The sequence below is a fragment of the Lepidochelys kempii genome, chromosome 4 (genome assembly GCF_965140265.1).
Source record: "Lepidochelys kempii isolate rLepKem1 chromosome 4, rLepKem1.hap2, whole genome shotgun sequence".
Classification (NCBI taxonomy): Eukaryota; Metazoa; Chordata; order Testudines; family Cheloniidae; genus Lepidochelys; species Lepidochelys kempii.
The window spans coordinates 122031625-122048373 of NC_133259.1; the positions used below are offsets into that span (position 1 = coordinate 122031625).

At 43.6% G+C, this 16749-nt stretch overlaps 1 protein-coding gene across 1 annotated transcript in view; it reads left to right on the forward strand.

The window, feature by feature from the left end:
* The window catches only part of ZFYVE28 (zinc finger FYVE-type containing 28), a 309168-nt gene that overhangs the window by 57876 nt on the left and 234543 nt on the right, over positions 1-16749 (forward strand). The gene's annotated exons all lie outside the window — the stretch shown is intronic.

Below are 16749 nucleotides of genomic sequence, written 5' to 3' on the forward strand. Positions count from 1 at the left end.
AAATTGATTCCCAACTGACTGGTAGCTGTCTGGCATTGCAAGCTTCCACAGGGCTATCGCCACTCGCTTCTCAACTGTGAGGGTTGCTCTTACCTTGGTATTCATGCGCTTCAGGGCAGGGGAAAGCAAGTCACAAAGTTCCATGAAAGTGCCCTTACGCATGCGAAAGTTTTGCAGCCACTGGGAATCGTCCCAGACCCGCAACACTATGTGGTCCCACCAGTCTGTGCTTGTTTCCCGAGCCCACAGCATGAACCTGCCCCATTAGCACCATGATGCATGCATTGGCAGAGCCCATGCTTTCAGAGAAATCTGTGTCCATGTCCTGATCACTCACGTGACCGCGCTGACGTCGCCTCCTCGCTCGGTATCGCTTTGCCAGGTTCTGGTGCTGCATTTACTGCTGGATAATGCGTGTGGTGTTTAATGTGCTCCTAATTGCCAAAGTGAGCTGAGCGGCCTCCATGCTTGCCTTGGTATGGCGTCCGCACAGAAAAAAGGCGCAGAAAGATTGTCTGCCGTTGCTCTGACGGAGGGAGGGGCGACTGATGACATGGCTTACAGGGAATTAAAATCAACAAAGGGGGTGTCTTTACATCAATGAGTATTTCAGGCAGGACTTCACGGAGGGTTCCAATAAGAAATGATGCACCTAAGTAATTGTTCTTATTGGAACAAGCAGGTTGATCTGGCCTCTGATTGATACATGGCTAGATTTACCTCGCTGCACCTTCTCTGTGAGTGACTGCAGTGTGACCTAGAGGAATGAGTCCCCTAGATGGAGGGGGGGGGGAAGCAAATGAGTACAAAACAAATCTGGTCTATTTCTTATTTTGATCCACTCCATCTATCTTTTACATCTTTGGCTGGCAGCAGACGGTGCAGAAGGACTGCAAGCCATCCACATCTCATGGCTGCTCGGCAGAAGATGGTGCAGTAGGACTGCTAGCAATCCGTATCGCCTGCCTACTCACCATAAGATGGTTCAATAGGACTGACTGCAGGACTAAAGAGAGTGACCTGGTCAAGTCACTCCAAATTTAGTCCTTGCGCCCATGTCTGCCCAGGCGCTCCTGGCCGATGTGGCCAGGAGCACCTCGGACATGACGATGACGGCTACCAGTTGTACTGGTTGTACAGTTGTACTGTACCGTCTGCTGCCACAGGGTGGTGAAACACTGGAATGCGTTACATAGGGAGGTGGTAGAATCTCCTTCCTTAGAGGTTTTTAAGGTCAGGCTTGACAAAGCCCTGGCTGGGATGATTTAACTGGGAATTGGTCCTGCTTTGAGTAGGGGGTTGGACTAGATGACCTTCTGGGGTCCCTTCCAACCCTGATATTCTATGATTCTAAGGCAATGGGTTGATGCTGCTGTGTAGCAATGCAATACCACGTCTGCCAGCACCCAGGAGACATACGGTGATGGTTATATGAGCGGGCTCCATGCTTGCCGTGGTATGGCGTCTGCACAGATAACTCAAGAAAAAAGGCGCAAAACGATTGTCTGCTGCTGCTTTCACGGAGGGAGGGAGGGAACGGGTCCTGACGATATGTACCCAGAACCACCCGCGACAATGTTTTAGCCCCATCAGGCATTGGGATCTCAACCCAGAATTCCAATGGGCAGCGGAGACTGCGGGAACTGTGGGATAGCTACCCACAGTGCAACACTCCCGAAGTCGACGCTTGTCTCAGTACTGTGGAAGCACTCCGCCGAGTTAATGCACTTCAAGCATTTTCTGTGGGGACACACACACTTGAATATATAAAAACGATTTCTAAAAAAGTGACTTCTATACATTTGACCTAATTTCGTAGTGTAGACATACCCTTAGTAAGTTTAGCTCTTTTGTGATTTCAGCTTGTAGTAGGGGAGCCTCAGTGCTGGTGCACCGTTGGCCCAAAGTGAATTCAGCTCAGTAGCCTGTAACTAGATTCGTAATGGAATCAAAATTAGCTCTGATATTCCACAGTGGAGAGAGGAGGAAGTGCAATTAGCATGTAAGGCCCATGCCACCAGGTATTAATACCTGTCCCCAGCCTCTCTCCATTCACTGGGTTTTGGAACCCAGGACCTTTGCCGAGTGAGTGCTGCTTAGTTGATGGTGATATTAATACAAGAGTACAAAAGGCCAACTACAGTTCCACTGTCCTTGATTCACATAATCAGGATAACAGTTTATTCCTGCCCCAATAACAGAGAAACTGGGGCTCCTACAGCAGCCAAAGTGACTATCTAGGTGGGGTGGGTGTGCCTATGCAAATGAGATCAGCCCCTGAAGTTCTTTACCATGACCCACCATGACTCGCCACCAGATGTCAGGGTAGAGCTCATCCTGCTTCTGCTTACATGATAATACTGATCCTAATGGTTTGGGGGATGCTGGGTTCACTATACTAGTTAGGATAGTATATGTTGCTATACAAATTTTGCCTCCCCAAAGGATGTATAATGGGTCAAAGTGCGTTTGGAAAGCCTGGAGCTTGGATCCTCTGTGTGAATGCTGCTACTTTATATATTTTACCTTTTACTAGAAGTATGCACAACATGGAACAATGATAGTTTGCATTGTATCCAGTGGCACTGGAACATTTCTAGTAGTGGGGATGCTGAAAGCCAGCCCCCTTACCTCTGTCTGCACTGCCCTCCCCCGCGCTGAGGCTGGGAGCAGGGCTGTGTCTTTGGGCGGGGGGGACCCAGACAGGGAAAAGGGGGCCGAGGCCGCAGCTGGGAGCAGGCATGGGGTCAGGAGTAGAGTCCTGGACAGGGGCTGGCAGCCGGGACCCCACGTGCGGGGCAAAGTGCAGAGCCTCAGCTGTGGAGTCAAGCGTGGGGCCCTGGGAGTGGGGGCAGAGGGCCAGGCGAGGGCATAGGCGTAGGAGGGGTTGGGGAGTGGAGTGCGGGCAGAGGGCTGGGCCAGGGCATAGGAGTGGGAAGCACCCCCGCATAAAACCCAAAGATGCTGCAGCACCTTCCTCACTCCTACTTCCAGCGCTTATGCTTGTATCACCATATGAACATATCTCATACCCGCTAGTACTATAGTGCAGAAATGCACCTTTCTTGAAAAAGTGAATTTAGTGCTCAAACTACCAAACTAAACCACTGGAGAAAGAAGCCTTGTATGTAGCCACAGAACTGCTAGTAGGCTTTGTAACAAGTCTTTGACGTACATATGAACTATATACTGAATGTTCTGCTTCTTGAAGCAAGAAGTTGCTTAAATCTGCATGCCCACTCAAACCTTGCATTCTTAAGTCTGGCAACAGTTATGACAGTTATAAGGTGATTTTGAGATGTTAACACCAAACAAATTTATCTTATAAGCTATTTAATATGAAGAAAAGTTTTTAAAAAACAAGGACATTTAGTCTTGAAAAAAAAAGACTATGGGGGACCTGATAACAGTCTTCAGGTATGTTGAGGGCTCTTATAAAGAGGACTGTGACCAACTGTTCTCCACTGAAGGAAGGAGAAGTAGTAATGGGATTAATCTACAGCAAGGGAGACTTAAGTTATATATCAGGAAAAGCTTACTAACTATAAGGGTATGCTCAAATAAATTTGTTAGTCTCTAAGGTGCCACAAGTACTCCTTTTCTTTTTGCAGATACAAACTAACACAGCTGCTATTTTGAAACCTTTAAGGGGAGTGAAGCTCTGGAATAGGCTTCCAAGGGAGGTTGTGGAATCCCCATTATTGGAGGTTTTTAAAAACTTGATTAGACAATCACCTGTCAGGGATGGTCTCAATTTATTTGGAACTGTCACAGTGTAGGGGGCTGGACTTGATGACTTCTTGAGGTCCCTTCCAGCCTTACATTTCTATGATTGTCCCCTAAAATAGGTAATAATGTTAAGTGAGTTGCCCCAGGTTACAGAGGGAGTTAGCGTCAGAGTCAACACTAGAACTCAGGAATGTCTGATTCCTAGCCCTGTGGGCAGACTACACCTGACTCTTAGACTCAGGTTAGTTTTGAAGATGAAGCTGGCTGAATCTGTCTAAACTTAGCTTTCTTTTGGACAGAAATACATCCTTCTTCCATAGAAGAGCCCCTTGATTTACCTTAAAAAGTACACTCTACTTCCAGGAGGAAGCCATGAATGTCTTTTAGACTGAATGCAGTCCCTAGAATTCCTGCAATAAGTGCTTTAACTGTAAGAGGTTGACCCAGTGTTCCACCATTTTGGAAAGCCCTCTCATGCCATGGCCCTCATGGCTTCACTCTTGGTTTCACCTTCTCAGGGCTCCTCAAGAATACACCTTCAGCCCTCTGTTAGGATCATAATATCTGTGTCATAGGACAACTTGTTAGTATGGAAACCACAAAGTAAAGTTCACTACCATAACTCAAAGGGTTCTGGCTCTGGGGCCTTCTGTGACTCCAGATTCTCTATCAGTCTCAGTTGCTCTTCAGTCTGGAGGGCTCTCAGATTTATCTCCAGAGTTGCTAATAGAGTTCAAAAGCCCAAATGAAACAATATAAACAAAGTCTACCTGCCCTAGCCTTAATAAATCTCATGCCCTACCTGTTTCTTTCCCTGTACGGGGCCGTGGCCACAAGAGTGATTCCTTCGGTCTTCTTTCACCGCCAGCACTCTCAGAGATTGAAGGAAACAGTCCTCTCTACTGCTCTGCGGGCCGTTCGCTTTCTTCAGCCTCATTTATCTCCTGATTCTCCATCCCTTATGTAGGACAGCAGCCACAGGGGTGCTCCCCTGGTCCATCTCCTTCCAGAGTCTCCATCTCTTGCTACGCAGGCCACCTGATTCCTCGGGAGGGACTGAAGAGCTTTCTGTTCTCTGCACCTCTTTCCTGCAACAGAACAGGGTGCTTTCTTTTAAGCCTCTCCCTGGAAGCTGAGCTTCTGCTCCAAGTATCTTAGTTTGGGCTGGATAGCTCATTTTCCCCCTTCCTGACTCCCAAGCTTCATTATCTCCTGACTCCAGGTACTACGCCATCCTAACCAGGCTTGGGCAGGGTGCATCTGGTTCAGCCACAGGAGAACTGAGACCGTTTTCCTTAAAGGGACTCGGTCATCCTGTGACCAAGTGTGTGATTTATCACAAAAGGAAATGTTGTTGTTCTAATAGACTCTAAAATTTAGGCTTGGAATGCTTCGATTTTTAAATCCGTAAATGTCAGTTTCACTGTACCCACACAAACTGAGGAAAAAATATTTCCAGTGGTGGTAATCAAAATGTACAGATAGACAAAGTAAGAAAAATGGCTAACCTAGTGAGGAGGGCTTTAAACTAGGTTCACCGGGGGAAGGAGACCAAAGCCCTGAGGTAAGCGGGGACGTGGGATACCAGGAGGAAGCACGAGCAGGAGAGCGTGAGAGGGGAGGGCTCCTGCCTCATACTGAGAAAGAGGGACAATCAGCGACTTATCTCAAGTGCCTGTACACAAGTGCAAGAAGCCTGGGAAACAAGCATGGAGAACTGGAAGTTCACAGTCAAGGCACAGTCAAGAAATTATGATGTGATTGGAATAACAGAGACTTGGTGGTGTAACTCACATGACTGAAGTACTGTAATGGATGGATATAAACTGTTCAGCAAGGACAGGCAGGGCAGAAAAGGTGGGGGAGTTTGCACTGTATGTAAGAGAGTTGTATGACTGCTCAGAGTTCCAGTATGAAACTGCAGAAAAACCTGAGAGTCTCTGGATTAAGTTTAGAAGTGTAAGCAACAAGGGTGATGTCGTGGTGGGAGTCTGCTATAGACCACCAGATGAGGTGGACGAGGCTTTCTTACGGCAACTAACGGGAGTTACTAGATCGCAGGCCCTGGTTCTCATGGGAGACTTCAATCACCCTGATGTCTGCTGGGAGAGCAATACAGCAGTGCACAGACGATCCAGGAAGTTTTTGGAAAGCGTAGGGGACAACTTCCTTGTGCAAGTGCTGGAGGAACCAACTAGGGGCAGAGCTGCTCTTGACCTCACAAACAGGGGAAGAATTAGTAGGGGAAGCAAAAGTGGATGGGAACCTGGGAGGCAGTGACTATGAGATGGTCGAGTTCAGGATCCTGACACAAGGAAGAAAGGAGAGCAGCAAAATACGGACCCTGGACTTCAGAAAAGCAGACTTTGACAAACTCAGGGAACTGATGGGCAGGATCCCCTGGGAGAATAACACGAGGGGGAAAGAAGTCCAGGATAGCTGGCTGTATTTTAAAGAATCCTTATTGAGGTTACAGGGACAAACCATCCTGATGTGAAGAAAGAATTGTAAATATGGCAGGCGACCAGCTTGGCTTAACAGTGAAATCCTTGCTGATCTTAAACACAAAAAAGAAGCTTACAAGAAGTGAAAGATTGGACAAATGATCAGGGAAGAGTATAAGAATATTGCTCGGGGATGCAGGAGTGAAATCAGGAAGGCCAAATCACACCTGGAGTTGCAGCTAACAAGAGATGTTAAGAGTAACAAGAAGGGTTTCTTCAGGTATGCTAGCAACAAGAAGAAAGTCAAGGAAAGTGTGGGCCCCTTACTGAATGAGGGAGGCAACCTAGTGACAGAGGATGTGGAAAAAGCTAATGTACTCAATGCTTTTTTTGCCTCTGTCTTCACGAACAAGGTCAGCTCCCTTGGGCAGCATGGGAACATGGACAGCACAGCATGGGGAGGAGGCAACCAGCCCTCTGTGGAGAAAGAATTGGTTCGGGACTATTTAGAAAAGCTGGACGAGCACAAGTCCCTGGGGCCGGATGCACTGCATCCTGGAGTGCTAAAGGAGTTGGCGGATGTGATTGCAGAGCCATTGGCCATTATCTCTGAAAACTCATAGTGATTGGGGGAGGTCCCAGACGACTGGAAAAAGGCTAATGTAGTGCCCATCTTTAAAAAAGGGAATGAGGAGGATCCTGGGAACTACAGGCCAGTCAGCCTCCCCTCAGTCCCTGGAAAAATCATGGAGCAGGTCCTCAAGGAATCAATTCTGAAGCACTTAGGGGAGAGGAAAGTGATCAGGAGCAGTCAGCATGGATTCACCAAGGGAAAGTCATGCCTGACTAATCTAATTTCCTTCTATGACGAGATAACTGGCTCTGTGGATGAGGGAAAGCAGTGGACATGTTATTCCTTGACTGTAGCGAAGCTTTTGACACGGTCTCCCACAGTATTCTTGCCAGGAAGTTAAAGAAGCATGGGCTGGATGAATGGACTATAAGGTGGATAGAAAGCTGGCTAGATCATCTGGCTCAACGGGTAGTGATCAATGGCTCCATGTCTAGTTGGGAGCCGATATTAAGCAGAGTGCCCTAAGGGTCGGTCCTGGGGCCAGTTTTGTTCAATATCTTCATTAATGATCTGGAGGATGGTGTGGATTGCACCCTCAGCAAGTTTGCAGATGACACTAAACTGGGAGGAGAGGTAGATATGTTGGAGGGTAGGGATAGGATACAGAGAGACCTAGACAAATTGGAGGATTGGGCCAAAAGAAATCCGATGAGGTTCAAAAAAGACAAGTGCAGAGTCTTTCACTTAGGAGGGAAGAATCCCATGCACTGCTGCAGACTAGGGACCAAGTGGCTAGGCAGCAGTTCTGCAGAAAAGGACCTAGGGGTTACAGTGGACGAGAAACTGGATATGAGTCAGTAGTGTGCCATTGTTGCTAAGAAGGCCAATGGCATTTTGGGCTGTATAAGTCGGGGCATTGCCAGCAGATCGAGGGACGTGATCGTTCCCCTCTCTTCAACATTGGTGAGGCCTCATCTGGAGTACTGTGTCCAGTTTTGGGCCCCACACTACAAGAAGGATGTGGAAAAATTGGAAAATGTCTAGCAGAGGGCAACAAAAATGATTAGGGGACTGGAACACATGATTTATGAGGAGAGGCTGAGGGAACTGGGATTGTTTAGTCTGGGGAAGAGAAGAATGAGGGCGGGATTTGATAGCTGCTTTTAACTACCTGAAAGATGGATCCAAAGAGGATGGATCTAGACTGTTCTCAGTGGTAACAAATGACAGAACGAGGAGTAATGGTCTGAAGTTGCAGTGGGGGAGGTTTAGGTTGGATATTAGGAAAAACTTTTTCACTAGGAGGGTAGTGAAACACTGGAATGCGTTACCTAGGGAGGTGGTGGAAGCTCCTTCCTCTGAAGTTTTTAAGGTCAGGCTTGACAAAGCCCTGGCTGGGATGATTTAATTGGGGATTGGCCCTGCTTTGAGCAGGGGGTTGGACTAGATGACCTCCTGAGTTCCCTTCGAACCCTGTTATTCTATGATTCTATGAAAAATGCAGCTAAAGAACTTAGTCTGATAACCAATATTGACTTTGTATATTGTGAAGTGTGATGTTGACAATTTGTGTTTTAGTGGTTATACAGCTTTAACTTTTGGAAGTTATTACTACTGTCAGACAATTATTTAATGACACCCCCCCACACACACATTTTCTGACAGTCTCCCCACAATTTCCCAAAACTGAAAATTTAAATGAATAAAAATCTAAAACAATACTTAAAATCCTTAATTTTGTGAACCTGAAAATTTAGATTGGTAAGAACAGAAAAAATGCTTAAAAATAAAAATCAATATTATCTGTCAATTTTATATATAAAAGAAATCTGTCAAACCCACTCATATTGTTCCAGCCCTTCTTCAAACAGAAGGCTTCTATATAAGGGAAACTTGATTGCCTGTCTGTGGGTGCAATCATGAAGCTCTGTACGCTGCAGCAGTAGCTGCTATCCTACTGACAAAAGCAAATCTAAAAATTTTTGACATTCACTAAGCAAGAACAAATGTTTAACACAACTTTGCCTCCATCTTGAATTTGTTTTACCTGATATGGCCCATGGAGATTACTTCATTCAGGACTATGTGCATATGCCATATGACTTGAAAAGTTTAGATTTTTTTTTAATCTTTCCCATTCACACATTTTTTGCCTAACCTTGTGTGTAATCATTTTTATTTATAATGACTTGTTATTCAACATGAGTGTCTGTGTGCTATGGTGTTCCAGATGTAATGTAGTCCCTTGTAAATAACAGAGAATAAGCTGGAACTTGAGTTGTGTGGAAGCTTGTGTTTGTCTGTAGTTCTAGCTGTTTTCTGTAATAAACATCTACCATCTAAGATTGTGTGGAAATGCAGACCAGTATGTTGTGGACTGGAAGAAACCTTAGAAACATTTTCATTGGTAGAACTTGATCTTTTGGTTGGGTGGACTCAAATGTATATTGCTTTAAAAACCTAAATGGAGCTTCACTTTCTTGGAAGAAGGAAAAAATAGATTGAATGATCACTGAAAACTCCTTTCCCTTTATGCTGGAATATACACCGAACAATACAGAATTATCCTGTCACTTGTGACAACAAGCTTTAGGCCCGGTCAAAACTTAAAAATTTTGCTGGCCTAGCTATGTCGGTTAGGAGAGTAAGTGGGTGAGTGTGTCCTCCCTTTCTTCCCTCCCCCCTCCGCCAGACAATCACTCTCTTAACCAACATAGCTGTACCAGCAAAAGCCCCAGTGCAGATGCAGTTATACTGGAAAAAAGGGTCCTTTTGCCATTACAGCTAATTTCATTCAGGGAACTGGTATAAATTGCATCACGACTACAAGAGTATATGCAATGCATGAGCAGTTATAACAGTATACCCTTTCTATAGCAGGCAGTGCCTTTTTTGCATATTGTGTGCTCTTTTCAGAAAGAACGGCAGCATTTCCTTGGTTCATCCAATACTGAATTTACATGATCTGCTGAAATATATTTAGATTAAGAAACAGGGATTGCCTCATCTGTGTGTTCTGTTATAGTACACATAAGGCTTTCAAAAAATTAAACTGATCTTTCCCTACTGCCCTCTTGGTTTTGCACAAAAATCTGACCTTTCTTTCTACTGGGGCTTATCAGAGTACTTCATAGAGCAAGAACTCCAAATCATACTAACCTGCAGGAGACTGAGGATCAAATTAAACATCAACAGTTCTTAACACACTCAAACCTCATGTCTCCGCTGTATTAAAAAAGGAGAATCCTAGTGAAAGACAGCTTTTGAAAACTTCAAAATATGATTTCAGTCTGCTGCCTTTGGTAAACCGTTCTTCAAATTCTTAAGGCAGGAACCAAAAATAGATCTCTAAATGCATCCCTGTTACAAAGAGGACAGTGATCAATTGTTCTTCATGTCCACTGATGGTAGGACAAAAAGTAATGGGCTTAGTCTGCAGCAAAGGAGATTTGAGTTAGGTATTAGGAAAATCTTTGTAACTTTAAGGGCAGTGTAGCTCTGCAATAACTTACCAACAGAAGTTCTGGAATCCCCATAATTGGGATTTTTTTAAGAACAGGTTGGACAAACACCTGTTGGGGTGGTCTAGGTTTAATTGGTCCTGCCTCAGTGCAAGGCCCTGGATTTGATGACTTCTCAAGGTCCCTTCTAGCCCTACATTTTGATGTTTCTATGTCTGTCTAATACATGTCCTCTCAAGGCACAACCTGTAAAATAAAGATGACCAGAATTCTCATATATCTATTGCTCCATATGCAATAATTTTCCTTATGAGTAAACTGAAACAGTTTGGGTCTCATTTTCATTTACGCTAAGGCATTTTTACACTTCTGTGCCACATTCTGGCAGTGTAAAGTTGAGTGTTTAAAAAAAAAACAACCCAAAACAAACCAGAAAACCCTATGAGTGGTTTCACGTTCTCAGTTGGAGCCCTCTGCTCACCAACTCCCCTCTTGTTGCAGTATGGTTACCAAGAAACATTAATCTTTCATTATATTCTAAGAGTGCTTTTTCTTAATCTGGATCTTATTTTCATTCAGTGGTGGAGGGTAATATCTATTACTGTCCATCACCAAGCACTTCCCAGGTAAATTAAGTCTTCACAGTGAGTCCCTTAGTGGTCTTCGAGTCTTCTTCCTGTTTTCTTTCCCTGATAAATGAGATTTTCCTTGGTATGTATAATATTTTGTTTTGTTTCTTCCCTGCTTAAGCTTAGAGATGTAAAAGTTTAATTGGTTAACCGATAAACTTGATGCTTATTGGTTTCTGTTAATGGTTAAACTCCGCACGTGGTTCCAGCTGCAGCCCCGCATGCTGGGGTCCGTCCCAGCTGGCGGGGTCCATCTCGGCTGCTGGCCTCCGTGTCCTGGGTCCCAGCTGACGCCCTGCTGCTGCCTGGCATCCTGGTATGCCTGGGGTCCCTCCAGGCTGTTGGCTCTGTACCCGGGGTCCCTCCGGACTGTTGGCTCTGCACCTTGGGTCCATTCTGGCTGCCGGTCCCGGCAGCCAGGATCCCAGGCGCACCGGGATGCCGGGTGGCAGCAGAGCTCCAGGCACAGTGCAGCAGTGGGGATCCCTAGGCACAGGGACAGAAGTGGGGATCTCCGTGCACATGGACAGCAGTGGAGCCCTGCATAAAACGGCACCCCACACACCCTTAGTTCCCTGGGTAAACGTTTGTGTAACCGATAGAATTATAATCAATTACATGGTTACTGTTTTTACATGTTATTTACTTCCCTACTTACTGTCCCCCCTTTTTAATTTGATGATGGTGAGAAAGTTTCGTCAAACAAGAGGGTCTTATAATATAATATGCCCAGAAGATAGTAGATCAATCCAGAGTCTGAACTAGCTAGGAATCCTGTTCCAGAGCTGAATCCTTCTCAAAAAAGAATGATTTATCTCTGAATCTCAAATGCTTCGTTCGCTGGCTTGTAAAGTGGAGTGTTCCAGAGAAGCTAATTATTACTATTTATTTGTATTACTGTAGTGCCTAAGACCTGTAATAATGAACCAGGACTCCATTGTGCTAGGTGCTGTACAAATAGTGAACAAAAAAACTGTCAAATTGTTTTGGTGCATCATGGATGGAAATGCAATGACTAACACTTTGATGGCTTTCAAGATCAGTATCAAGATCTTGTAGGGTAAATTGACGGGGAGTCAGTGGATGGACTGGAGCACAGGGGTGATGTGATTGCTGCAGCCCGTTACCCACTGAGGGAGTAACCACTGTATTCTGCATGAGCGGGACTTTGTATGTGTAGCTTCTACCATCAGCCTTGCGTACACTGATCCAGTCTGGATGTGATGAATTAATGGGTCACTTTGGCTAGATGATCACTTTGGGAAGAAAGGATTAATTAGATGGAAAGAAGAGATTTACCACTGATGCCAACTGATTAACTAGGCTTAGGAATGAGTTTAACAAGACCCTGAGGTTTTGAACTGCTTTGTCAATTTCACACATTATGTTGATATTGGAGACTAAATTCAAATTATTCAGTCTGTAAGAGGCAACACAATTTTCAATAATATTTTGGTTAATAATAAAACAAACTCTTGCCATTTTCCTTTTTTTCCCAGGGTTTCTGTAGCTAAAGGGCCACAGTTTACGAACTTCAAACTTCTTGCACAGACAGTCCTAAGCCTCTTTTTAAATGTTAAACTTAAACACAAAAAAATCCTCTTGCTCAATAGAACTCCTAATGATCTCTGCATCTCTGTATCAGGTTCTGCCAACTACTTCTGTTCTCTGAGGCTGCCAGTCTGCACCTCTGACTCACCAGCTGTGTTCAGTACATACAGTTCCACCACCCTGGATCCTGAGGAGCCAGAGAAGAAAGACAGGCAGCACGTGGCAGAGGGGAGTGCAGAAACTGGGTACCTTTTGCTTATGCGGGAATTCGGTGCTACTGTGTCAAAGCATCTGTGCTTGCTGGGTTTGTCTGGTGCAGGTGCCATGCTTTTATTTAGTAAACACGGTGATTCATTAGGGCTTGGGTTTTGTTGACAACATTGATTAATAATTATACTTTGCAGCCACAGATTTCAGAGTTTTACAAAGGATGAGAAATTTCAAAACAGTCAAAAGTGAAATAGATTTGCCCAAGTTCATACAATGGGTCAGTGGCAGAGCTAGGAGTAGAAGCCAGACATTCTGACTTTCAACCCAGTGCCCTATTCACTGGACCATAACTGATGTTATGATTGTACTAAGTGAGATGTGTAACTGTAAACTTTTTGCCTTCTCAAAGCTCTTGAACCAATATAATCCATATGAAATTAAACTGCTTGGTCAAAATCTGCCTCTTGCTTTTCACACTGCTGGGTCTATACTTGGTGCAGCAAACATTCCCTGGCATGCTGGTGTAGTTAAGTTGGCTGACCCAATGTGAGGAGGGAAGAGGACAGAGCCAAGGTTTCATGGGATCTCTCCCATCCATCTGCATGACACGGGGACGTAGCTTTGCGGAACCTGCTTTCCGTCCTGCATTGCTATCTGGGTAAAGGTATCTACCCCAAGAGCATGCCATGCACCCTTCTATGCCCCCATACTGGTGTACTATCGGGGCCACAGTTTAGTGCTAAGTATATTATAATGTGAATTCTGTATCAAACTCTCAGAATAAAATGCTATAGTTAAAATGTGTATATATAATACCTTTCAAAGGCTTTAGTCATTACTTATCACTACTTATTTATATTCTGAATATGTTAATAAACTTGAATTTGCTACTGCATCAAAAGGAAAAAATAGGATTTTTTTTATTAAATGCTAGGAGATAAATCTTTTATGAGAATACCATGGAAGTAGCTACTGAACTACATGCCATGATCACACGTATTTTATGTTTTTTCACCAGCACCATGTCACTATGAATAATTATGGGCACAACAAGAAAGTGGTAAATATTATACATGTATAAATTATTTTATTTCCTCACATAAAAAGCACAATTTTTCGGCCTGAACAAGCTTACTTGTGCATGATATGTAAATGTTAATTTTAGTCATAGATGTCCTGTGTGGGTTTGAATGCAGTATCATTTTCATTTTAACATATACTGAATTTGTTACTTATTTTAGCAAGATTACATTGACTTGTTTTGAGTTTTGTTAGTTTTTATTATGTTTGCTGTGATGTTAGCAGCACTAATAATTTGGGTTTAATATGCTGACAACAGTGCTTATACCAATAACTTGTTCAAAAAAGGAATCCATGTAATTATACACCACCTAACCCTAACCTAACCCACCAGTCCATACGACTTTTATATATTATCCTTTTTGCTAAGAATTTTGATTTGTCTGATATGGTAATTAGTTAGACTATTAATGTAGTGGAGCTTTAGAGTAGCTTACTTGAAATACACTTTAAAATAATTATTTTTATGTTCTTTAACATAAGTACTCTCATGGCAAGTACTGTAAAATGGAATTTTGCTGAATGTATACTATAGTTGACTCATAGACTCTAAGGCCAGAAGGTACCATTAAGTGAAAGTGATCATGAAATGGTAGAATTCATGATTCTCCCTCCTACCATTCCTTAGAACAGCACAATAAAGACAATGGATTTCAAGAAGGCAGACTTTAGCAAACTCAGGGAGTTGGTAGGTAAAATCCCATGGGAAGCAAGTCTAAGGTGAAAAACAACTGAAGACAGCTGGCAGCTTTTCAAAGAGACATTATTAAGGGCACTGCGTAGGAAAGATAGGAAATATGGCAAGAGACCACCCTGGCTTAACCAGGAGATCTTCAATGATCTAAAATTAAAAAAAAAAAGAGTCCTACAAAAAGTGGAAGCTCAGTCAAATTACAAAGGATGAATATAAACAAATAATACAAGTATGTAGGGACAAAATTAGAAAGGCCAAGGCACAGAACAAGATCAAACTAGCTAGGGATACAAGGGGTAACAAGAAAACATTCTACAAATACATTAGAAGCAAGAGGAAGACCAAGGACAGAGTAGGCCCATTACTCAATGAGGGGGGCAAGACAATAACAGAAAATGTGGAAATGGCAGAGGTGCTTAATGACGTCTTTGTTTCGATTTTCACCAAGAAGGTTGGTGGCGATTGGACGTCTAACATAGTGAATGCCAGTGAAAATGAGGTAGGATCAGAGTCTAAAATAGGGAAAGAAGAAGTCAAAAATTACTTACACACGTTAGATGTCTTCAAATCATCCTAGCATACTCAAGGGAGCTGACTGAGGAGATATCTGAGCTATTAGCAATTATCTTTGAAAAGTCATGGAAGATGGGAGAGATTCCAGAAGACTGGAAAAGGGCAAATATAGTGCCCATCTATAAAAAGGGAAATAAGGACAACCCAGGGAATTACAGACCAGTCAGCTTAACTTCTGTACCCAGAAAGATAATGGAGCAAATAATTAAGAAATCAATTTGCAAACACCTAGAAGATAATGAGGTGAAAAGTAACAACAGTCAGCATGGATTTGTCAAGAACAAATCTTGTCAAACCAACCTGATAGCTTTCTTTGACAGGGTAACAAGCCTTGTGGACAGGGGGGAATGGTAAATGTGGTATACCTTGACTTTAGTAAAGCTTTTTGATACTGTCTCCTATGATCTTCTCATAAACAAACTAGGAAAATACAACCTAGATGGAGCTACTATCAGGAGGGTGCATAACTGGTTGGAAAATCATTCCCAGAGAGTAATCCTCAGTGGTTCACAGTCACGTTGGAAGGGCATAACAAGTGGGGTCCCGCAGGGATCAGTTCTGGGTCTGGTTCTGTTCAATATCTTCATCAATGATTTAGATAATGGCATAGAGAGTACACTTATAATATTTGCGGACAATACCAAGGTGGGAGGGGTTGCAAGTGCATTGGAGGATAGGATTAAAATTCAAAATGATCTGGACAAACTGGAGAAATGGTGTGAAGTAAATAGAATGACATTCAATAAGGACAAATGCAAAGTATTCCACTTAGGACGGAATAATCAGTTGCACACATACAAAATGGGAAATGACTGCCTAGGAATAAGTACTACGGAAAGGGATCTGGGGGTCATAGTGGATCACAAGCTAAATATGAGTCAACAGTGTAACACTGTTGCAAAAAAAGCAAACATCATTCTGGGATGTATTAGCAGGAGTATTGTAATCAAGACACAAGAAGTAATTCTTCCGCTGTACTCTGCGCTGATTAGGCCTCAACTGGAGTATTGTGTTCAGGTCTGGGCGCCACATTTCAGGAAAGATGTAGACAAATTGGAGAAAATCCAGAGAAGAGCAACGAAAATGATCAAAGGTCTAGAAAACATGACCTATGAGGGAAGATTGAAAAAATTGTGTTTGTTTAGTCTGGAGAAGAGAAGACTGAGAGGGGACATAACAGTTTTCGAGTACATAAAAGGTTGTTTCAAGGAGGAGGGAGAAAAATTGTTTTTCTTAACCTCCTGAGGATAGGACAAGAAGCAATGGGTTTAAATTGCAGCAAGTGCGGTTTAGGTAAGACATTGGGAAAAACTTCCTAACTGTTAGGGTGGCTGAGCACTGGAATAAATTGCCCAGGGAGGTTGTGGAATCTTCATCATTGGGGATTTTTAAGAGCAGGTTGGACAAACACCTGTCAGGGATGGTCTAGACAATATTTAGTCCTGCCTTGAGTGCAGGGGACTGGACTAGATAACCTCTTGAGGTCCATTCCAGTTTTATGATTCTATGATTGTGATCCTCTCGCCCAGTGATTCTCAACCCTCAGCCCATGGACTGCTTGTGGTCCAGCGGGCACACAGCTGCAGATCATGTGACTTCCTCAGGGCCAGACAGGTAGTATATATATATTGTGTGGACGCAGCCCACATAACACACAGAGAGCTACATATGTGGCCCACAGTGGTAAATAGGTTGAGATCTAGTGTGACCTCCTACGCGTTGCAGGCCACAGAACCTCGCCCACCCACTCCTGTAATAGACCTCTAGTTTCTGGCTGAGTTACTGAAGTCCTCAAATCATGATC